Source organism: Salvelinus alpinus, chromosome 17, assembly GCF_045679555.1.
Source record: "Salvelinus alpinus chromosome 17, SLU_Salpinus.1, whole genome shotgun sequence".
NCBI lineage: Eukaryota > Metazoa > Chordata > Actinopteri > Salmoniformes > Salmonidae > Salvelinus > Salvelinus alpinus.
The window spans coordinates 31,920,519-31,932,651 of record NC_092102.1 but is presented as its reverse complement, the minus strand read 5'-3'; positions in this window follow the sequence as shown (position 1 = coordinate 31,932,651).

Genomic DNA, 12,133 nt, shown 5'->3' with positions numbered 1-12,133 from the left:
ACCTGCATTAATAAATCACCACTCAAAGAGAGAAAGACATATACACAGTCAACGACATACACACAGTAACATACTCACTCACACACAGTCAACCACAGAAACGCAGAAGCACACACACACAGAAGCACACACTCTCAGACATAGAGGCTATCTGAGTAGAGTTAAACCAACACTACACATCTGTGCAGGGCAGAAATGGAAAGAGAGAGTGGGGGAGGGAGAGGTAAAGAGAGAGGAGAAAGAAGGAGTGGGAAGGAGAAAGAGCAGAAACACACCTCTACCTCAGTTCTAAAGCGTCTCAGTATGGTGCTTTGTTTCAGAGTGAAGGGGATTTTCTCAGTGATCAGACAGCATGATGGATCAGTGGGAACCAGACAATCAGACTGTAGCTCTGCAGGGTCGTCAGGAGGACACCAGTTCACACATACACTCTCCATCAAACATGCCAGGCTGAAGTATAACAGCTCTTAGCATGGCCCCCAAACCTGGTGTTTGTGTGTGTGTGAGTGTTTGTCTGTGTCTGTCTGCATGCCTTTATGCCTGTGTACACCTCAAATCATTTTCTGCCTGAACATTACAGCCCTAAAAAGACAGGAGTAATCACTCTCGTGCTCTTTTCCTCTAATTCCTCCCTATCATCCAATGAGGATCAATCTTTTTCTGAATTGTGCATATTATGTGTAATTTCCATATAAATTAGCTTCATTAAAAGGGGAGTACTTTCTTATTTAACAAGGCTCATTTGGAATTCTGTATTTAATAACACATGTAATCCTAGACTCGCAGACAAATAGCCAAAGATTAGCAGGGCTGGAGCATCAATTATGTAAATTATGTTTGTGTGCATGTGTATGTGTATGTGTGTTTGCATGCCTGCATGCATGCATGCGTGCCTGCGTGATTTATTGAGTAAGACCCTCCTCTGTCCCCATCTGGCAAGGCAGAATCTGTCTCCTATGGATTTTATACAAGAATTGCAGCGCTACAGGAGATGCCATTGAACTATCACAGTATCCAGAGTTGTGATGGTGACACCAAGGTTGCTGGTGGGAGAGCAGAGCAGGAAGGATAAAGAGACGAGGCCAGACAGGGAGAGTATGAGCTAAAGCAGGTGGAGAACGATGAAGGACAGAGAGTGGGAGAGGAAGAAACATCTGCAGAAGAACAGAGTATAGAAGAGATAGAAAGTGAGGAAAGGGGCCAGTGAGGGCAGACAGATTAAAGGAGAGGGTGAGAAAGAGGTGGTGGGAAGGGGAGGGTAGATGGTGGAAAGGGTGTTCGATTTAGAGTGCCTCCTCTCCTCTGAGTGTGTGCGTATGTGTTTGCATGTATACAGTGCCTTCGGAAGGTATTCAGACTCCTTGACTTTTTCCACATTTTGTTGCGTTACAGTCTTATTCTAAAATGTATTAAATTGTTTTTTTCCCTCATCAATCTACACAATACCCCATAATGACAAAACAAAAACAGGTTTTTAGAAATGTTTGCTAATTTATAAAAAAAATAAGAAATATAACATTTACATAAGCATGCAGACCCTTTACTCAGTACTTTGTTGAAGCACCTTTGGCAGCAATTACAGCATTGAGTCTTCTTGGGTATGACGCTACAAGCTTGGCAAACCTGTATTTGGGGAGTTTTTCCCATTCTTCTCTGCAGATCTAAAGCTCTGTCAGGTTGGATGGGGAGCATTGATGCACAGCTATTTTCAGGTCTCTCCAGAGATGTTCGATCGGGTTCAAGTCCGGGCTCTGGCTGGGCCACTTAAGGACATTCAGAGACTTGTCCCGAAGCCACTCCTGTGTTGTCTTGGCTGTGTCCTTAGGGTTGTTCTCCTGTTGGAAGGTGAACCTTCGCCTCGGTCTGATCTCTCTGTACTTTGCTCCGTTCATCTTTGCCTCGATCCTGACTAGTCTCCCAGTTCCTGCTGCTGAAAAACATCCTCACAGCATGATGCTATCACCACCATGTTTCACCGTAGGGATGGTGCCAGGTTTCCTCCAGACGTGACGCTTGGCATTCAGGCCAAAGAGGTCAATCTTGGTTTCATCAGACCAGAAAATCTTGTTTCTCATGCTCTGAGAGTCTTTAGGTGCCTTTCGGAAAACTCCAAGCAGGCTGTCATGTGCCTTTTACTGAGTAGTGGCTGAAGTTTGGCCACTCTACCATAAAGGCCTGATTGGTGGAGTGCTGCAGAGATGGTTGTCCTTCTGGAAGGTTCTCCCATCTGCACAGAGGAACTCTAGAGCTCTGTCAGAGTGACCATTGAGTTCTTGGTCACCTCCCTGACCAAGGCCCTTATCTCCCGATCGCTGAGTTTGACCGGGCAGCCAGCTCTAGGAAGAGTCTTGGTGGTTCCAAACTTCTTCCATTTAGAATGATGGAGGCCACTGTGTTCTTGGGGATCTTCAATGCTGCAGACATTTTTTGGTACCCTTCCCCAGATCTGTGCCTCGACACAACCCTGTCTCAGAACTCTACGGACAATTCCTTCGACCTCATGGCTTGGTTTTTGCTCTGACATGCACTGTCAACTTTGGGACGTTATATAGACAGGTGTGTGCCTTTCCAAATCATGTCCAATCGATTGAATTTACCACAGGTGGACTCCAATCAAGTTGTAGAAACATCTCAAGGATAATCATTGGAAACAGGATTAACCTGAGCTCAATTTCGAGTCTCATAGCAAAGGGTCTGAATACTTATGTAAATAAGATATTTCTGTTTTTTATTTTTAATACATTTGCAAAAAAAAATTTAACTTATTTTCACTTTTTTATTATGGGGTATTTTGTGTAGATTGATTAGGAAAATGTTTTATTTAATCAATTTCAGAATAAGGCTGTAACATAACAAAATGTGGAAAAAGTTAAGGCGCCTGAATACTTTCCAAATGCACTGTATGTGTGGGGGTGAGGCGACTCTGGCAGCAGGAGACAGACAGGCTGGTGGACTCAAAGTGCGGAATTTGTAATCAGTTTCTGCCATAAATCTCTGACTTATGATACTGTTGGCAGCCGACAACTGCCCTCTCTCTCTCCCTCTCTCTCTCCTTTACTGTCTTTCCCAGCCTCCTTCTTAACTATCCTCTGTCTCTGTCTGTCTGTCTCTCTCACACACACACGCAGTGATAGTGCTGATTCAGGCTACATTGTGCAGTGGGGAGGAGGATGTGGTGAATCAGTGTTAGTGTCCAAGCCAATCGGGGGGAGTGAGACAATGAGGGAGGAGAGAAGGAGAGGACAACATAAAGGTGGGATAGAGTAACTGGGAGGAGGGAGAAGGAGAGCAGTATGGAATATTTAACCAACCAGACTAAAGGAAAAGGGATGAGGGTGTGAAGAGACAAGGGGAGGGACTGAAAGATGGTCAGAGGTGAGGGAAGTGAGGGAGGAGAGGAAGAGAGGGGGAGGAGTAGGAGGGAGGGAGCATGGCAGTGCTCTGAATCTAGGACACAGATACTCCAGAGCTGCATGAGCCTGATTGCAATAACACAATGTTAGCAGACATTCATTGGGGTCCACCTGGATCCATGTAGGACAGCTGTTGTTGTGTTGATGGTGTCTAGTCTGAACGTTGGCCCACAGCTCTTTGAGGAGAATTCTGACAAACACCTCACTGACTATGAAGTGTCACTCAAACAAACCAGTGAGGAAGAGGAGCAGACGTAGTGGATTCTTCGACAGCTGGGATTCTTCCACCTACTTACTCTGAAGACACAATGAAAATCAAAGTGAATATTGGGAGGACAAAAGCACTTGATTTACGCATCTATATCAGACACTAACCACATTTCCATCCACAGTTTTAAACAGGTCAACATTCACAAGGCCGCAGGGCCAGACGGATTGCCAGGACGTGTACTCCGAGCATGCGCTGACCAACTGGCAAGTATCTTCACTGACATGTTCAACCTGTCCCTGACCGAGTCTGTAATAGCAACATTTTTCAAGCAGACCACCATAGCGCCTGGGCCCAAGAACACTAAGGTAACCTGCCTAAATGACTACCGACCTGTAGCACTCACGTCTGTAGCCATGAAGTGCTTTGAAAGGCTGGTCATGGCTCACATCAACACCATTATCCCAGAAATCCTATGTCGCCCCAACAGATCCACAGATGATGCAATCTCTATTGCACTCCACCCTGCCCTTTTACACCTGGACAAAAGGAACACCTATGTGAGAATGCTATTCATTGACTACAGCTCAGCGTTCAACACCACAGTGCGCTCAAAGCTCATCACTAAGCTAAGGACCCTGGGACTAAACACCTCCCTCTGCAACTGGATCCTGGACTTCCTGGCGGGCCACCACCAGATGGTAAGGGTAGGTAACAACACATCTGCCACGCTGATCCTCAACACAGGGGCCCCTCAGGGGTTTGTGCTCAGTCCGCTCCTGTACTCCCTGTTCACCCATGACTGCATGGCCAAGCACGACTCCAACACCATCATTAAGTTTGCCGATGACACAACACCGACAACAATGAGACAGCCTGTAGGGAGGAGGTCAGAGACCTGGCAGTGTGGTGCCAGGATAACAACCTCTCCCTCAATGCGATCAAGACAAAGGAGATGATTGTGGAAAAGGAGGACCAAGCATGCCCCAATTCTCATAGATGGGGCTGTAGTGGAGCAGGTTGAGAGCTTCAAGTTCCTTGGTGTCCACATCACCAACGAACTATCATGGTCCAAACACACCAAGACAGTTGTGAAGAGGGCACGACAACGCCTATTCCCCCTCAGGACACTGAAAAGATTTGGCATGGGTCCTCAGATCCTCAAAAAGTCCTACAGCTGCACCATCGAGAGCATCCTGACTGGTTGCATCACCGCCTGGTTTGGCAACTGCTCGGAGTCCGATCACAAGGCACTACAGAGGGTAGTGCGTACGGCCCAGTACATCACTGGGGCCAAGCTTCCTTCCATCCAGGACCTCTATAGGGCATTCCTCTATGTCAGGGGAAGGCCCTAAAAATTGCCAAAGACTCCAGCCACCCTAGTCATAGACTGTTCTCTTTGCTACCACACGGCAAGCGGTACCGGACCGCCAAGACTAGGTCCAAAAGGCTTCTTATCAGCTTTTACCCCCAAGCCATGAGACTCCTGAACAGCTAATCAAATGGCTACCCGGACTATTTGCATTGTTCGTTAGACATGGTAGGATCGTTTTGTGTCGGTAAAATGAATTATGCGAGAAATGGCGGTGAAAACGCCTTTATGCACAAATATTGATATAATAACCATCATATCGAAGTGAACTGAATCATGCGATGATATGGTGTGAGGTCCTCCCACTACGACTCAGGAAATCAGCCAGTTTATTAGGCTACAGATGAAATAATTTATGATTAACTTCACAGGGTGGTGAAAGTGCACGGTGAACTCGATGCTCCTTTCCAATAAGTGCACAGTGATCTTGATGCTCCTTTCCAATAAGTGCACAGTGATCTTGATGCTCCTTTCCAATAAGTGCACAGTGATTTTGATGCTCCTTTCCAATAAGTGCACAGTGATCTTGATGCTCCTTTCCAATAAGTGCACAGTGATCTTGATGCTCCTTTCCAATAAGTGCACAGTGATCTTGATGCTCCTTTCCAATAAGTGCACAGTGATCTTGATGCTCCTTTCCAATAAGTGCACAGTGATCTTGATGCTCCTTTCCAATAAGTGCACAGTGATCTTGATGCTCCTTTCCAATAAGTGCACAGTGATCTTGATGCTCCTTTCCAATAAGTGCACAGTGATTTTGATGCTCCTTTCCAATAAGTGCACAGTGATTTTGATGCTCCTTTCCAATAAGTGCACAGTGATTTTGATGCTCCTTTCCAATAAGTGCACAGTGATTTTGATGCTCCTTTCCAATAAGTGCACAGTGATTTTGATGCTCCTTTCCAATAAGTGCACAGTGATCTTGATGCTCCTTTCCAATAAGTGCACAGTGATTTTGATGCTCCTTTCCAATAAGTGCACAGTGATCTTGATGCTCCTTTCCAATAAGTGCACAGTGATTTTGATGCTCCTTTCCAATAAGTGCACAGTGATTTTGATGCTCCTTTCCAATAAGTGCACAGTGATTTTGATGCTCCTTTCCAATAAGTGCACAGTGATTTTGATGCTCCTTTCCAATAAGTGCACAGTGATTTTGATGCTCCTTTCCAATAAGTGCACAGTGATTTTGATGCTCCTTTCCAATAAGTGCACAGTGATTTTGATGCTCCTTTCCAATAAGTGCACAGTGATTTTGATGCTCCTTTCCAATAAGTGCACAGTGATTTTGATGCTCCTTTCCAATAAGTGCACAGTGATTTTGATGCTCCTTTCCAATAAGTGCACAGTGATCTTGATGCTCCTTTCCAATAAGTGCACAGTGATTTTGATGCTCCTTTCCAATAAGTGCACAGTGATTTTGATGCTCCTTTCCAATAAGTGCACAGTGATCTTGATGCTCCTTTCCAATAAGTGCACAGTGATTTTGATGCTCCTTTCCAATAAGTGCACAGTGATCTTGATGCTCCTTTCCAATAAGTGCACAGTGATTTTGATGCTCCTTTCCAATAAGTGCACAGTGATTTTGATGCTCCTTTCCAATAAGTGCACAGTGATCTTGATGCTCCTTTCCAATAAGTGCACAGTGATTTTGATGCTCCTTTCCAATAAGTGCACAGTGATCTTGATGCTCCTTTCCAATAAGTGCACAGTGATCTTGATGCTCCTTTCCAATAAGTGCACAGTGATTTTGATGCTCCTTTCCAATAAGTGCACAGTGATTTTGATGCTCCTTTCCAATAAGTGCACAGTGATTTTGATGCTCCTTTCCAATAAGTGCACAGTGATTTTGATGCTCCTTTCCAATAAGTGCACAGTGATCTTGATGCTCCTTTCCAATAAGTGCACAGTGATTTTGATGCTCCTTTCCAATAAGTGCACAGTGATCTTGATGCTCCTTTCCAATAAGTGCACAGTGATCTTGATGCTCCTTTCCAATAAGTGCACAGTGATCTTGATGCTCCTTTCCAATAAGTGCACAGTGATTTTGATGCTCCTTTCCAATAAGTGCACAGTGATTTTGATGCTCCTTTCCAATAAGTGCACAGTGATCTTGATGCTCCTTTCCAATAAGTGCACAGTGATTTTGATGCTCCTTTCCAATAAGTGCACAGTGATTTTGATGCTCCTTTCCAATAAGTGCACAGTGATTTTGATGCTCCTTTCCAATAAGTGCACAGTGATCTTGATGCTCCTTTCCAATAAGTGCACAGTGATTTTGATGCTCCTTTCCAATAAGTGCACAGTGATTTTGATGCTCCTTTCCAATAAGTGCACAGTGATCTTGATGCTCCTTTCCAATAAGTGCACAGTGATTTTGATGCTCCTTTCCAATAAGTGCACAGTGATCTTGATGCTCCTTTCCAATAAGTGCACAGTGATTTTGATGCTCCTTTCCAATAAGTGCACAGTGATTTTGATGCTCCTTTCCAATAAGTGCACAGTGATCTTGATGCTCCTTTCCAATAAGTGCACAGTGATTTTGATGCTCCTTTCCAATAAGTGCACAGTGATCTTGATGCTCCTTTCCAATAAGTGCACAGTGATTTTGATGCTCCTTTCCAATAAGTGCACAGTGATTTTGATGCTCCTTTCCAATAAGTGCACAGTGATCTTGATGCTCCTTTCCAATAAGTGCACAGTGATTTTGATGCTCCTTTCCAATAAGTGCACAGTGATCTTGATGCTCCTTTCCAATAAGTGCACAGTGATCTTGATGCTCCTTTCCAATAAGTGCACAGTGATTTTGATGCTCCTTTCCAATAAGTGCACAGTGATTTTGATGCTCCTTTCCAATAAGTGCACAGTGATTTTGATGCTCCTTTCCAATAAGTGCACAGTGATTTTGATGCTCCTTTCCAATAAGTGCACAGTGATCTTGATGCTCCTTTCCAATAAGTGCACAGTGATTTTGATGCTCCTTTCCAATAAGTGCACAGTGATCTTGATGCTCCTTTCCAATAAGTGCACAGTGATCTTGATGCTCCTTTCCAATAAGTGCACAGTGATCTTGATGCTCCTTTCCAATAAGTGCACAGTGATTTTGATGCTCCTTTCCAATAAGTGCACAGTGATTTTGATGCTCCTTTCCAATAAGTGCACAGTGATCTTGATGCTCCTTTCCAATAAGTGCACAGTGATTTTGATGCTCCTTTCCAATAAGTGCACAGTGATTTTGATGCTCCTTTCCAATAAGTGCACAGTGATTTTGATGCTCCTTTCCAATAAGTGCACAGTGATCTTGATGCTCCTTTCCAATAAGTGCACAGTGATTTTGATGCTCCTTTCCAATAAGTGCACAGTGATTTTGATGCTCCTTTCCAATAAGTGCACAGTGATCTTGATGCTCCTTTCCAATAAGTGCACAGTGATTTTGATGCTCCTTTCCAATAAGTGCACAGTGATCTTGATGCTCCTTTCCAATAAGTGCACAGTGATTTTGATGCTCCTTTCCAATAAGTGCACAGTGATTTTGATGCTCCTTTCCAATAAGTGCACAGTGATCTTGATGCTCCTTTCCAATAAGTGCACAGTGATTTTGATGCTCCTTTCCAATAAGTGCACAGTGATCTTGATGCTCCTTTCCAATAAGTGCACAGTGATCTTGATGCTCCTTTCCAATAAGTGCACAGTGATCTTGATGCTCCTTTCCAATAAGTGCACAGTGATCTTGATGCTCCTTTCCAATAAGTGCACAGTGATTTTGATGCTCCTTTCCAATAAGTGCACAGTGATTTTGATGCTCCTTTCCAATAAGTGCACAGTGATTTTGATGCTCCTTTCCAATAAGTGCACAGTGATCTTGATGCTCCTTTCCAATAAGTGCACAGTGATCTTGATGCTCCTTTCCAATAAGTGCACAGTGATCTTGATGCTCCTTTCCAATAAGTGCACAGTGATCTTGATGCTCCTTTCCAATAAGTGCACAGTGATTTTGATGCTCCTTTCCAATAAGTGCACAGTGATCTTGATGCTCCTTTCCAATAAGTGCACAGTGATCTTGATGCTCCTTTCCAATAAGTGCACAGTGATTTTGATGCTCCTTTCCAATAAGTGCACAGTGATTTTGATGCTCCTTTCCAATAAGTGCACAGTGATTTTGATGCTCCTTTCCAATAAGTGCACAGTGATCTTGATGCTCCTTTCCAATAAGTGCACAGTGATTTTGATGCTCCTTTCCAATAAGTGCACAGTGATCTTGATGCTCCTTTCCAATAAGTGCACAGTGATCTTGATGCTCCTTTCCAATAAGTGCACAGTGATCTTGATGCTCCTTTCCAATAAGTGCACAGTGATCTTGATGCTCCTTTCCAATAAGTGCACAGTGATCTTGATGCTCCTTTCCAATAAGTGCACAGTGATCTTGATGCTCCTTTCCAATAAGTGCACAGTGATCTTGATGCTCCTTTCCAATAAGTGCACAGTGATCTTGATGCTCCTTTCCAATAAGTGCACAGTGATCTTGATGCTCCTTTCCAATAAGTGCACAGTGATCTTGATGCTCCTTTCCAATACATATCAAGGGTCTGATTCTGGTGACTTGATTATCGATGCTTGACTGCCGTTTGACAAATAACGTTTTTCTCGCTCTTATCCATAACAATCTCATCATGTAGACTAGCCTACCCACACTGTGTCTGTGAGCTGTTGGCTAGTGCGCATGTGCCAAGACCAGAGGAGGCACATTTGCTATTTAACTCAACAGTTTTTGTTACAAAACTATCGGTAGAGTTGAAAATACGTTGGAAACACATTTAACTTTAGATTTTTATTCGGTACACGAAAACGTACGCGAAAAATAACATTTTGTGTGCATTACATTATCACACATAGATTTTATTATCCGCAACAAGTCCGTTTGGTGTGTGTGTGTGTGTGTGTGTGTGGTGTGTGTGTGTGTGTGTGTGCGTCTGTGTCTGTGCCTGTTTGATCATGTCCGTGCAGCTGGGCTCCAACAAGCTGTGCATCTGGCACAGTGAATATTTACACACAACACACACAACAGGGAGGTGGCCAGCTGCATGTGTTTGTTTAGATCAGTCTCACTCCTGAGACGCATGTATGTGTACTGTTTGGTTCATTATATCCTTATATGGGTGATTCTACAGAAGTGGTGCAAATTTAACTCCCACCAAAACAACATTTATTTACATCATGATATGTTCTAATTCAATCCAAGGCAAACATATTGTTTAATTAATATTGTACGAAGTAATTGTTTATACACCTACAGTTGAAGTCGGAAGTTTGCATACACTTAGGTAGGTGTCATTAAAATTTGTTTTTCAACCACTCCACAAAATTCTTGTTAACAAACTATAGTTTTGGGTAAAAGGTTAACATACATTAAGTTGACTGTGCCTTTAAACAGCTTGGAAAATTCCAGAAAATTATGTCATGGCTTTAGAAGCTTCTGATAGGCTAATTTACATAATTTTAGTAAATTGGAGGTGTACCTGTGGATGTATTTCAAGGCCAAGACCTCAGAAAAGAAATTGTAGACCTCCACAAGTCTGGTTCATCCTTGGGAGCAATTTCCAAACGCATGAAGGAACCACGTTCAACACGCAAGTATAAACACCATGGGACCACGCAGCCGTCATACCGCTCAGGAAGGAGACGCATTCTGTCTCCTAGAGATGAACGTACTTCGGTGCAAAAAATGCAAATCTATCCCAGAACAACAGCAAAGGACCTTGTGAAGATGCTGGAGGAAACAGGTACAAAAGTATCTATATCCACAGTAAAACGTGTCCTATATTGACATAACCTGAAAGGCCGCTCAGCAAGGAAGAAGCCACTGCTCCAAAACCGCCATAAAAAAGCCAGACTACGGTTTGCAACTGAACATGGGGACAAATACTTTTTGGAGAAATGTCCTCTGGTCTGATGAAACAAAAATAGAACTGTTTGGCCATAATGACCATTCTTATGTTTGGAGGAAAAAGGGGAAGGCTTGCAAGCCGAAGAACACCATCCCAACCGTGAAGCACAGGGGTGGCAGCATCATGTTGTGGGGGTGCTTTGCTGCAGGAGGGACTGGTGCAGTTCACAAAATAGTTGTTACGATGAGGAAAGAAAATTATGTGGATATATTGAAGCAACATCTCAAGACATCAGTCAGGAAGTAAAGCTTGGTCGCAAATGGGTCTTCCAAATGGACAATGGCCCCAAGCATACTTCCAAAGTTGTGGCAAAATGGCTTAAGGACAACAAAGTCAAGGTATTGGAGTGGCCATCACAAAGCCATGACCTCAATCCTATTGAAAATTTGTGGGCAGAACTGAAAATGCGTGTGCAAGGATCCTACAAACCTGACTCAGTTACACCAGCACTGTCAGGAGGAATGGGCCAAAATTCACCCAACTTATTGTGGGAAGCTTCTGGAAGGCTACCTGAAACGTTTGACCCAAGTTAAACAATTTAAAGGCAATGCTACCAAATACTAATTGAGTGTATCTAAACTTCTGACCCACTGGGAATGTGATGAAAGAAATAAAAGCTGAAATAAATCATTCTCTCTACTATTTTTCTGACATTTCACATTCTTAAAATAAAGTGGTGATCCTAACTGACCTAAGACAGGGATATTTACTAGGATTAAACGTCAGGAATTGTGAAAAACTGAGTTTAAAGGTATATGTAAACTTCCGACATTATTTCTATTGAGAGGTGGTTGTCCCAAACCCTGACTCCTTTTAACACTATTATTTCATTAGAACAACTTAAGTTGAACAGCTAATAAATCAAGAAATATGTAAAGTACAGTTTTGGGACTAAAATATATGTTTGCTGGGATGTACATACTGTATGTCCAAATGAAAAATAGCCAGCCATATGTTAGCTATGGGGATTCTTTGCCTGTGTACATGTCCAAAATAATTATAAAATTGTCCAAACCAAAACGGTCACAACCGAAACAATTGACACCATAGAGATATAAAGAGATCTCATCTTTGAATCTGTGCCATTATGGCATCTGTGACAGCACGGGCAGCGCCATTGAGGCTATCTCTATTTTAAAGTTGCATTCGCCATGCTCTACCAACTGAGCTACCGAGAACCACCATGTGAGTAGCGGAC